Below are 13482 nucleotides of genomic sequence, written 5' to 3' on the forward strand. Positions count from 1 at the left end.
TATTATTATTAAATGCTGGCTTAATATTTTTATTTTTATTTTAATAAATTACAATCGCTTCTAAGAATTTTATGAAAATTTCAGTACATTTTTTATTTTTACATTAAACCACTTAACTTTTCCGTGAATGAAAAATTATTTTTAAGTATGTTGTGCAATATTATACGTATGTATATATATATTTTTTCCAAGATTATATCCAGAGGTCGTATGTATTAAAGTATACAATTGCATGTGTTGGCATCACTGATCAATTTGTGGGAAAGCGTTGTTAGGAAGAGATGTAGTAGATGTTCTAATTTTATTATTGTGTACATGGTGTTTACTTTGTTTATCTGACTAAGTAAGTAATGTTATGCTATTCAAATATAAATCAATAGAATTTAAGTTTGAATTTTTTGTATTGATCAATTATTGGTATGAACTTTAACCAGTCATGTAAATTGTTCTAATTTTAACCCACCGGTCTGGTCTAGTGGTTAACGCGTCTACAAAGGTTATATATATATATATATATATATATATATATATATATATATACACACACACACACACACACATAATTTGAAATGTAGAATAAAAGATGTGTGTAAACAAAGATTTACAAACCAATATTATCAATCTATTTCACTGACATATAATAAAAAGAACTTCAGTGAACCTGTGCTTATTGACATCTATATATTTAAACAAACTTGCATTGTTTTTTGAATTCTGCTTAATCTGAATAATGTTAGTATTTTTCCCTATTTTTGGTAACCTTTATTATTGTGGGCATGTTGAAAAAAAATGTGTATTCTAAAATGGGGCATACAAATTAGAAAAAGTTTTTAGATAACAAGAGTGTGGGCTGGTGGTTCAGCTTGTAATGGAATTTATTATTACCTTTTTGTATAGTTTTTGTTTGGGGATTCCTCCATAAAATCCAAAATGGCAGCTTCCAACTCGTGATGTTTTGTAGTAAACTTAATTAAACATTTTTATTAAATAGTAAGTTATTTGTATATTTTTAGTCACAGGAACCAAGTGGTATAGTGAGTGTTCAAATCTTATAACTGGGAGATCTTTAGTTCTAGTTTTCATGATGTCTTATTTTTTTTTAACTTATTATTTAAATAAAACACATGAAATAATGTTAGGTAAATATATTAATAAGAAATAGCAAGGTGATCAGGATGCAGAAAAAATATTTTTTTTAATTTAATTAAAAATTCATCTTCAGAGTAATTATTTAATAGTGCCATCACAAATGAATCAATATCAAATATAACCTCATTCAAGCCACTATAAAACATAAAGAGCAGTCATTAAGGAATTATAAGAAAGCTGTCTATGAGAGGTGTTTGGAAGAGTCTATTTAGTAATGTTGTTAAGTGTTTGATTTAATTCAGTAATATTTTGAAAGGATTTTGTTTGTCAAAGGTAAGAAGGAAATACCTTTGTCGTTATTTCATTCTGTTTCATCTGTTGTTTTCATGATTGTTTCTGTAATTTGCTGCAGTAAAATTAACCCTTCAAACCTTGTTATTTAATTTCTGGCTGATTTTGCATATTTTGATTTAATTATTTTGTTTGGATTTTTCAGTTCAAGTTGCTAGATTTTGAATTGAATTGTTACCTTGGCTTCTTGGTAGTTTAATGATCTTTTAAAGTACTTGCTGGAATTTTGCAATTGTCTTTGCTGTTGTGGCCTAATTTTCTATTTTTACCCTAAAACAAAGACTGTACAATTGCTATTTGGTAAGTATGTTAAATTTTAAATTGTATTTATTTATTTAATTGATATAGACAGGCATGAAACCCATGAATACAAAATCATATTAAAAAACCAACATAATTACATAACAAAATTATCATTCATAAGTTAGAATAGCTCTTGAAAAGGTTAAGGTATTAAGTGTACTTTACATAGTATAGGTGGCATAGTAATAGATAATCTATGTGAGTTGATTGAACCATGAAAATTTTGAAAATTATACCAATGATTGTAGTTAATATGAAAGTTAAAAAACTGCAATAAATTAGGATAGTCAAAATAATTACAAAAAATTTTAGTAGCAAATATTAAATCTGTCCTGAGCAGAAATCTCTCAATTCTTGGTATTTTTAACAAATTAAAGATATGAATAAAGTTATGATTGGTAATAGAATCATAGAATTGGCATAGAATCACTGATTTTATATGCAGCACATGTAAAAAAAATTCTATGTGGTATTTCAGGTAATTTTAATTGCAAGTCAGCAAAAGGTCACCATACAACAGAGTTTATTAATTTTAATTTAGTACTTCATAAATGCATGACCTAAAATTTTAATTAAAATTTGTAGAGTCTCTTAATAAAATTTATCATTTTTAGTGACTTACAGTATTACCAGTTTATTCATTGAAGGATAACTTGCTATCAAAACATACAGCTAAGTCTTTAATAGAAGATACCTTTTGTATTGCAGTATTATTTTATATTATTCAGTTGCACAATTATATCAACATTTTCAAACCTTCCAAATTGAATATGAAATTAATTTTTTTAAAGTTAGCAGAAATACTATTTTTGCTCACAGTTCAAGTTGATCGGAAGTAATTGAATATCAACTAGATTTGTAATCGGCTTAAACAATTTCATATATCATCTGCAAAAAATTAAAAAATGCGAATAGCATATGAATAAACAGTAATTTATAAATACAAGGAAAATTTGAGAACCCAAATGCATGCCTTGTCTTAATCCATATCTAACATAAATAGGCTTAGAGATAAAATTATCAATTTTAACATAAGGAATTCTGTTTGTACGAAATGGATATATTCAAGACAACAATTTATTATAAAATCCACACGCAGCAAGTTTTTTAATAAGTAATTTGATATTAACTACACCAATGGCACAACAAAAATCAGTATAAAATGATTCAAGATATGAAAGAATGATTGAAGAGTTTAGTTAAAAACTGTACAAAAAAGACAGAGCGTTTCTTCACTAAAAGAGGATGATTATATTCTGGGCCTATGAAAGAGTTATCATTAACTCAAATGGCCTTTTCAGTATCATTCTCAGTTAAAATAATGCAGGAATCGTTACAGTTAAATGTAATTTTAGTTAAGGAAAAATCGTTAATATAGACACTTTCACATTTTTAAGCGAAAAGGTTATATAATATTGGCGCCCTTATTAGCATACTCACTTCAAAAAGCATACAAGATGGATAAGATCTGCTGTTGTCATTTTTATTAGCAAATTTAAAAAAAAAATCTTTGACAAAGAGTATTGCATACAATTTTTTTAAAAATAATTCTTAATAATAAATAGATTACGTTTTTGAAGCTTATGGAATTTTTTGTTATTAATAATTGCGATAATAATTTCACTAGAGAACTGCTTCGAAAATTAATTTTTTTTTATAAGTAGTTTTGGTACATGACATTCAACAATATTACTGTATTACTGTAGTTGTCACCATGAAAGATGCTACTTGCGTTTAAACTGTTGTATATGTGTTAAAAAAAATCACACAATAAATGAAGGTGTTATTGGAAACTGTAGTTATTTTTTAACTAAATGGATTCAGCCAATTTTAGTTACCATCATGTATTTCAAAATGAGGGATGGGTCAATCCATTTGATGTGAGCCAATGATGGTTTGACCAATTCAAAAAAAAAAATTGAAACTTACCCACTTGGTTCCACATGTCTCAGGATCTTAAAAGTATTCTTTTAAATTTTTAAAATTTTTTTAGTAAATCAGGAGTATTTTGTATATTCCTTCACAGTGAAAGTTATTTAGTTTATACAGTCTTAATAACTAATTTCTAACGGTTTTATTTAAGCATTTTACCTGTGGTGGCCATTTTTGTTACGGTGCGCACACTTTTTTTTGTGATTGTAAGGGCTTACAAAAAGATTCATAACTAAAGAAAACCATTAGTCCTGAAAGGATAAAACAAAAACAATTTATTCATATTTTCTCAAGGTATAAGATTGTTTCAGTGGTTTATTTACATATCTCTCGTCTTTCTGTGAGAAAATTACCAATTAAGTTGAACATGAAAAATACAGAAATTTCACTTTTGGTCATTTTTTTCAAGAGGCAGTGATGGCATGCACAGTTTGAATTATTATTTTTATATGTAGGTATATGTTAGTAGTTTTACCATAAATAATATTAATGGTGATATACATACCCCTAAATTTTTATGATTTTTTGAAAACTAATTTTTTTACAAAAAATTTTGGCTTTAAATAACTTTCATGGGGTTAGCAATAAAAATCTCTAATGTGGACAGCTTAGTCTGAAGTAAAGTAATATCTTACAATGCCTTTTGACACAAGAACATATTTATGGTAGCTTCTAATACCTTAATTTTTATGGAAGTGATACACCCAAAATGCTACAACCAACATCCAATCGTTCAATTTTGTGATGTGGGGCAATATATTGCTCTTGGTTTTTACATTCGTGTAGATCTTTGTTCTGCTGAGAAAAAATACTTTTGAAACAGTTAACAGAAAAAGACTTTCCAGGTACTAAATTTAAATTTGGAAAACTGTGTTCTTTTAGAGCTTGCTCTAATGTTATTTGTCAAGATTTTCTTAAGTGTTTTTTATGAGTTCTCAAAGGGTTGCAACAGAACTGTCAATGCAGGTGACCGAATGTTGACAAAAACATTTTCATGATATTTACAAACACTAGTGACATCTGAATTAACATGTAAAAAAATCAGTTATTTGTTTTCATCAGTAAATCACAAATTTTAATGAGTTCTTTTGGCACTGTACCAGTACAATGTTTTGACACTCTTCATTCACATAAATTCCTATGGGACATTGTTCTTCCATTGTTTTACTTGAAAAATAATGTAAAAATTTAAATAATTTAAAAATTTGCTAATATAATAATGAAAACTTATTTATTTAATAAACACTTTCAAAAACAGAATGAAATTTGCGACACTTGGTAAAGAACAGGTCACTGTCAATGTCAGACACACCAGTCTGTAACTGCGAAGCTAGATGATGCAACAAGCATAAATGATCATGTTGCAGCATGAATTTTCCTGATGACTGGAAATGAATTCAAGCGCCTGTTATAACATGAGCACTGCAATTGAATGGTTCAAACAAGTCTATTTCAACTGTAGTATTAAGTATAAAAATATTAAATCGCCAAGAAGATAAGAAATCCCTTTTATTAAGTCAAAATTGTATTGCTTGTAGCAAGTTTTTCATGATTTTTGAGAAGTTATAATTTTTTTATTGGCACAGTACACAAGAAACTATTTTATTTTCCATAAACATCTACAAAAACACTGCAAGCGGTGCAAATTTGAAATTTTTATTACCAGCCCGTCAAAATTATTTGAAGCCAAAACATAAATCATGTAAAAAGATTAGTTTTCAAAAATCTAGGGTTAAGTATTATATCACTATTGATATTATTTGTGGTAAAACTACTAACAATACCTACATGTAAAAAAATAATTCAAACTGTGTTTGGCATCCTCACCTCATCAAAATAAATTACCAAAAGTAAAATTTCACTGTTTTTCAAGATCAAATTTATCGGTAATTTTCTCATAGAAAGAAGAGAGATAGGTAAATAACCGCTGGTCCATTCTTTCACCTTGAAAAAATATGAATATATTGCTTTTTGGTTCATTCTTTCCGGCTAACAGTTTTTTAGTTACGATTGTTTTCATAAACCCTTACAATCACAAAAATAGGTGTGTGTACCATAACAAAAATGGCCGCCACAGGTAAACTGCTTAAATAAAAAAAAAGGACTTTTTTTTAAGGTCCTGAGACATGTGGAAAACAAGTGGGTGAGTTTGAATTTTTTTTGAATTAGTGTCAACCCTTGGGTCACATTAAATGGATTGACCCAGAAAGATATTTGGAATATATGTAAATTTGTACAATGTATCAAAAAATAAATATGGTGGAAAAACAAAAAAAAGTTTCTATGTGTAGAAATTTACTTTTATAATTGAGATTAATAAATTCCTTAATTTGTGTGTGTGTGCGCGCGCGCGTGTGTGTTTCCTGAATGAATTGCAAAAATTCAGTTAAAAACCTCCAGTAAAATAAACACTGATAAAAAATAATTCCTCTGTAGCAGAGATTTGAGTGTACAAGATTACACATTGTTTACATATCATTCTCATCTAATTGGCCCATGGTAGGGTAGTTTTATTGTTAACTACTTGAACAAATTGCAACATACACATTAAGGGAATAAAAAGTATACATATATATTTAATAACCCTTTGACAACATTTAGAACCATTGCTTTCTTTCCTTTCCATATTAATTCTACACAGTCTAATATGAATTTAGTTGTCAACATTATTTTTCCCTCCTTATCACACACTGTATGAATTTCATTTTTAATTAAAGTAGATTTATATTGTTTTTGTAGCTTATGGAACTCTCTTCTTATTAATACATTTATATTCATGATCAATATCAAATCCGGCTTAGGTGTGACATTTTTCATACACTATAAAGTGACATTTCCATGTTCCATGCACTAGCTTCATGCTTATATTGCGATAAAAAAAATTAATATTGTTTACAATCAATTTTTATGAGAAAATGTAATGATATATTCTTATTTAGTAAATTCTGACAATTATAAGATGAATATTTTTTAATCTGTTAAGTATTTATGAGAAATAAAATTAGATTTCAAAATTTTAGGTAACATTATCTCTGATGATCGTGATAAATTATATTTATCATGATAAAAAATTTCACCGTAAGCAATATTAACACTACTATCAGTAAGATTAGAAAAACTAAATCATGAGAATTACTCGAACAGTTTAACAAATTATTTGATTGCAGAAGCTTACAATTTGTAAAAAACAACATCATCTTGTAAGGTAGTGTTGTTTTCAACACCCATTTATATGGTGAGTAACAGCATTTTTAATATTTAGATTTGTATGGCAACATTTAGCAAAAGAAACATTTCTTAGGTTTTCCATACAAAACCTGGCACAGTAAAATCACCTAATACTAATAAAAATTTAACTGTTGCTGCGCTGTTTGTGTATGATAAGCGAATTACATATACAGTTTATTTTACTTTGTAGCATTTATTTATTGTTTTTTATTACAGAAAATAGATTCAGTACAACTGAAAGAGGAGGAACTGCTTGAAATTATGAATAATCAAAACACATCTCTAACAATTGAGGAGTTTAACTTAGTTAAACCAGAAAATTTAAAAGTTGAAAATGAAGTGGTAAGTGTTAGATTTTATATACAGTGGCACACCAATTATCCAGATGGACATTTCAAGGCCAAATCTGGATAATTGAAAGGGGTAATTTAAAAAAGGTTGTGTGATTCTATATTTAATGGGTAATACAATAACTAAAAAAAAAATAAAAAGTAAATGTGTTTCAGTTAAATTAAGAAGAAATTTGAAAAATGAAAATACAATGTACAGTGTAAGAAAAAAGAGATAGTAATATGGTACAAAAGTACACTATATAGACATTTGCTTTTATAATCAGTTTTACAAAGGTTGGTATATATATATATATATATATGTATATGTATATTTTGTTACTAATATTTGTTGAGTTGCAAATAGGCAGTTAATTAACACTGCTGTAACATCTGATTTTTGAAGTCAAAAGGTTGTAAAGTTCAAATCCTAGTAAAATATAGTTGCTTTTATAGACAATTAAAATCTAAACCATGGATACCTATAGACTTTGATTGTTGGGGTTCATAAACCATGTGTCACAGGAATGTTACGCTTGAGTGCACAAGACTACACATTGTTTACATGTCATACATATCATTCTCATTTAAGTAGACGTTCGTGGGGTAGCTTTATTGTTCACCAGTTGGTTACTAGTTTCAAAAAGAGTAATGACAATATTAGTGGTGTAGCCATGATTAAGAGTTTTTACAATTTGTGTACCTGCACCTACGTACGCTATCAAATTTTATTTTCATATATCCAGTTTCTGGCTCTGAAATGTCTTAATATCAAAGTGTGCTCATTTTATTCTAATAAAGTGAATGAAATTTAGCTTACTTTTCCAATAAACTTTCATCATCTGCTAAAAGTTTTTCTGGTGTATATACATCTCTGAATTTTTTAACAAGATAGTCAATAATCGATTTTATTTTTTGGAGATTTATTAGTATTATCATCATGAGTAAAACTGAGGGAATACAATAAAAGTTTGATTCTTTGGGCTAACACTTTTCCAAATCCAAGAGTTGTAAAAAGGAGATTGTTTGTGTAATAACTTTCAGTTTGTGGCTTTCAGGTAATTCCTGATAGCATATATACAGCTACAAACAAAAGCATCTCATAATTATCAGTCTGTTTCCACAGGTGAAACCTCAAAAACTGGTTTAGTAGTTATTTTTTTAAAAATAAATCTTTGACATAAAGATTAGTCTGCTTGACATAAAGAATGTCAACTAATTTATTTGTAAAAAATAACCCGAATAATGAATATACATTGTTAGGACATATAGAATAGAGAAACAATATGATACTACCGCTTCAGCAATAAATTAGAGTAAAAATGGAACTAGACTCGCATATGTTACAGTAACCCATCAACAAACACAATTAAATGGGTCAATTTATAATTCATCAGTGGCACTTTTCAGCAAAAAAGTGGATGACGAATTATTTCGTCAAGTAAATTTTTATCAGGGTAGTTATTTGATGAGTTATTTCATCAAAAACTATGAAGGGGTTAAATAAGTTGTGTCTTCTTTTCTGTCTTTGATGGGTTGAAAGACCTTTTTTTTTAATATTTTTTTAATTTACAATGGTATATTTAAGTTTGTCAGAATAAAAAAAGATATTTTATTGAATATTAATTAATTTCAACATTTTTGTAAGGTTTTTTTCATCTTATTTTTATAGAAATCTGAGATCTCATTAAATGATAACATTCCACCTCGGATTAATCTTAAAATTAATGATGTACACACTATAAAGGCAGAAGAAGAGGAGGAATTTTATCCAGGTCATGTAAGTATTTATAATTATTGGATATTGTAACATACATGATGAGGTTGGACAGAACCCTGAAAAAGAAACTAAATTATGAAATATAGGTAATAGGAACTATAGTAACTAAAGTACACACACCTTTGACAATGAAAAATTCATAACTTATTTCTTTGCAATGGCGGCAGAAATATTCAGTAATGAAGTAGAAGAATAAATCTATCTTTTCCTTAATGAATTTCTTTAATTCACAACTTCACCCATCTTGGGAGTGAAGAAATAATGAATATTTTTAATATCTCAATGTTCAAGGGAGCTAGGGCCTCGGTTAATGGCTTAAAACCTTCTCTGGGGTAACACATATGTATTCTGAAATTTGAAAGTAATCAGTCAGCTTCCTCTCACATGATGCATGAGCAAACAGACAAACTATATATATATTCCCAGTTTGAATTTTCAAAATCGGATGATTGTTTTCTGATATAAGAGCACCTCCAAAAAGTGGTCCAGGGGCACCCCGTTTGTTAATAGTTCATAGTAATGATTGGGCTAGCCTCCCATGAGGTGTTCGTATACCTCACCACTCTAGCCTCACATGCATACCCCAAGGGAAGGTCATTATTAAACAGAAAGAAATTGTTCAAAAATTAATATTACTCATTATTTTTGTAATATTTTCAGTCGACTGATATGATGCATTCAGTTCAACCTCACCTCACACAGTGATGACTCACAGTTCATTAAAGAGTGTGCTTCAACCGGAAAATCTCCACTACTGCAGATATATACTCATTTTTTTTTTTGAGATTGAAAACATATCTAAAAACCTTCTCAGTTATGCTGAGAAATGTGGGTAAAAATTTGGTTGAAAGTGATTAAGGAGTTTTTTTGTTTATCCCAAACAAACGAAAACCCTCTGCCTTTTTATATAATAGTATAGATAGAGATAGGAAGTATTATCAGCAAGTACTGCTTTGTTAAAGTGAAGCTTAATTCTAAGAATATATATTAAATTAATTTTAATTTCACCCAAAAAGATTTTTAATTTGAAAAAATTAACAGATTGCTGGCATGCAGGAATAAGAAAATGAGTGAAATATCTCATACACAACGCAGCAGCTGTTTTAACATATGAATAGATGTTTTTAACATTTTTATGTATTCATTCAGAACAAATAAATTTTGCTGCTTTTGCAAAATAAATTCTAATTTTCTTATCATTAAACTTTAAAATCCAATATCTTCATTGTTTGCATACTATCTAATTCATAAATTATCTACAATGCTAACTTCACTCATCGTAAAGTTCTTGTTCAGCTATTATAATTATTATTACTGTACATCCATTCTCAACATTGAATATTTTCTCAATGTATGGAAAATAGCTGAAACCAATCAAACTAGGTAAACTACCTGATGTTATAACATCATATCGGCCGCTTAGTATGAGAAGTGTGCAGCAGTAACTGACCCGCTAGACACAATCAATGTAATAGATGTCATGTTGTTAGAGTCGTGAAATGGACAGTTAAGGCCTGTAACTGTAATCTGTGCAGATGGGTGGTGTCTGCATAATTAGTTCATGTTGGATTTTGGAAATGAAATCTTACTGCTGGTTCATGGCAGTTTAATAATTTTTTGAAGTACTTCGTATATTTTTGCAATTGTCTTTGTTGTTAAGGCCTAATTTTCCATTTTTATTCTCAAGCAAAGGCTGGGTAATTGTATTTGGTAAGTTTTTAAATTTTTGCAAGAGGTAAATTTTTTAATTTATTTATTTATATTTAATAGACAGGCATGAGACCCATGAATGCAAAATCATAAGTACATAATAAAATAGAAAATAGTGTTTTTTTTTTGTTTTACATCGGAAGTGGGAAAACATGCCTAAACCAAACGCTCAGTAGCCTGTACATACTGGGTCTGAGGTTCACCGCCCACTGCAGTGGACTCGCTAAAAGCCCATTCCCTCAGGCAATGTGGTACTGGAACTGCTGTAAAGGCCCAACTTCAGCACTATGTGCATCACAGGTACACCTCATATTCATGAAAATATTTACACACCACATTCACATGATATTTACAACTCGATATTTACTATACAAGTAGATTCTTAACTCCACACAGCTATGCCAGCCTTAGATGGCAGGAATGCATTTCATGGGAGAAATTGCTGATGGCAGTGTCAAGGCACACCTGTCATCTGCCCCCAAAGACTGGTGCCCAGCACTACCCTACCATACAGTACAGTACAGTTCCAGCATTCAGGGAAGCTTCTATTTTGTAGGCCGTAGCTGGCTACATCGACTATTTCCCAAGGTACGATTCTAGCTATTATCTTAATGATGGCCGCTGGGATGCCATCTGGGCCGCGGCTTTTCTTATTTTTTAATTTATTTATAGCTTCCATGACCTCTTTTTGTGTAAATCTTCCTCCCTGGCATTCTATCACCTCTCTATTATATTGCTCCTCCGTTCTGGGGAATAACTTTCTGATCTGCAACGCAGCCGTTTCTTCATTCAGTGTCGGAGCTTGTCTCCCAAGCCGCTTGGTTACTATTTTGAAAGCCTTTCCCCATGGATCAGCATTCAACTCCTCGCATAGTTCTAAACATTTCCTTCTTTTGGCCTGCTTTATGAGGAAGTTAAGCGTCTTTCTCGCTTGCCTATATTGCTCTGTCGCAATGTTACATCCTATTTCCGAACCAACTCTTGCTCGCAACCTCTGGGCCTTCCTCTTGTGTCTTTGCATAATTCTACGCTGTTCCTCTATCTCCCTGGACCACCAGTAGACCATATTATGTTTAATATTATTTCTCCTCTGTATGTTCGCCATCTCTTCTTTAACTATATTTTGGAATATTTCAGGTGTTATCTCAGTACTATTTCTAATTCTAATTGCCGCATTATTAGCCACTCTATATATCTGTTGATCAGACAGTCTGATATTGTTATTTATCTGTCTTATTTCTGGCCGTTGCTCTCTGAAGTTAACAAAGATGGCTCTGTGATCGCTGGCTGTTTCGTCATTAAGAACCATGAAATCAGCTGCATCAGTGCCCATCCTTCCATCAATTATAACTAAATCCAGGACCGATTGATGCCCTCTTGCTTGGTAGTGGCTGTTCCGTCATTAATACATGTCATTCCTGTCGCTGCCAGCAATTCCTCCAGGAGTTTTCCTCTAGCGTTCGAGGAGACCGCTCCAGCTAGAACAGTCCTGCAGTTAAAGTCTCCAAGGACTACAATTCTCTTCCGAGCTCGTATAATGACTTGTTGGAGGTCAAGGAGTCTGTTCTTAACAGATTCCCTGCTGCAGTTATGGCTGATATATACACCTATTATAATCTTATCACTTACTTCAACAGCAACCTCTACCATACAGATCATAATCCACATTTCCAACGATCTTTCTAATTGCCACATCACCATTCCCATCGGTCAGCCACTGTTCTCTGGCCGCCGAATACACATTAGGTTCGGTGGCCACCAGGAAGTCCGCTTCGTATCTAGCTGCTATTTCTATGCTCAAATCACTAGAGAGTAGGCTCCTGTTATTATTAACTAGTATTACTTTAGTCATGACCTTTGTTACAGCACGGGTTCCCGGTCCTATGTGAAGTGGCTCCACAGTCCAGGCAAATGGTCGCCTCCTTGCAATCTTTAATTACATGGCCGGGTTTACCACAGTTGAAGCAGAGGTTTAAACGGTCCTGGCCTCTGCACTCTTCTGCTGTGACAGACATCCCAACATCGATAACATTTCTCTATATCCGTCCGGATGTATGCCCTGCAACTCACCCACCCTACTCTCAGCCTTGCTGCAATTAATTTTGTTGCATTCCTTTGACTTGTGACCACCGTGGAATTTTTTGTGTTTCCAAATGCATCTCTTAGTGATTTGACCTGAAAGTTTCCTCCTTGTCCTAGTACCTTCTCTACCGCTTCCCTGACCTCTCGCTCAGTAGTGTCGCCTAGCATGTCTTTTACATGAACGACTGTTCTGCGGTCTCCTCTTGTTCTTATATCCACCTGGAGATCCTCTGCTCTGTTCTTCAGCAGGGAGGAAAACTCCCCCGCCTTCTGCGCCCCACTAATTCAGACCTCTAGTTGTTGATCCCTTCCCTGTTTAATTGACAGTATTTCGCCGGCCTCCTCAACCTTAACCTTTTCTTTCATGGTTTTCAACAGATCGGCATAAGATTTACCGGGGGCCCTTACTACGACCGTTTTACTTTCAACGACCGGGGGGGTTCCCCTTCTTGTTGATACCGACCTCGACCTTGCCCTCCCTTGTTCGCTCAGGCTGGGGAGTAACATCCTCAGCAAGGTCTTACCCTTCCTCATCATGTATATTACTATTTTTCTCACTATGATGCCCGCTGGACCACTGGGAACCACAAAGACAGCTGACTCCAGCTTACCTACAGTTCTTCGTAAGGCCTTTATAATATGAGAGGCCATTATCTTATCTCCTTCTCTAGAGTCATA

General features: G+C 31.6%; 1 long non-coding RNA gene across 1 annotated transcript; it reads left to right on the top strand.

Annotated features, from left to right (window-relative positions):
• The first annotated feature begins 274 nt into the window (after positions 1-274).
• Positions 275-6902, top strand: LOC142320362 (uncharacterized). Its single transcript, XR_012755355.1, has 3 exons — positions 275-343; positions 1586-1740; positions 6696-6902. It is a non-coding gene; the product is annotated as an uncharacterized LOC142320362 (long non-coding RNA).
• Positions 6903-13482: the final 6580 nt, after the last annotated feature.

Source organism: Lycorma delicatula, chromosome 2 (genome assembly GCF_047948215.1).
Source record: "Lycorma delicatula isolate Av1 chromosome 2, ASM4794821v1, whole genome shotgun sequence".
Taxonomy (NCBI): Eukaryota; Metazoa; Arthropoda; class Insecta; order Hemiptera; family Fulgoridae; genus Lycorma; species Lycorma delicatula.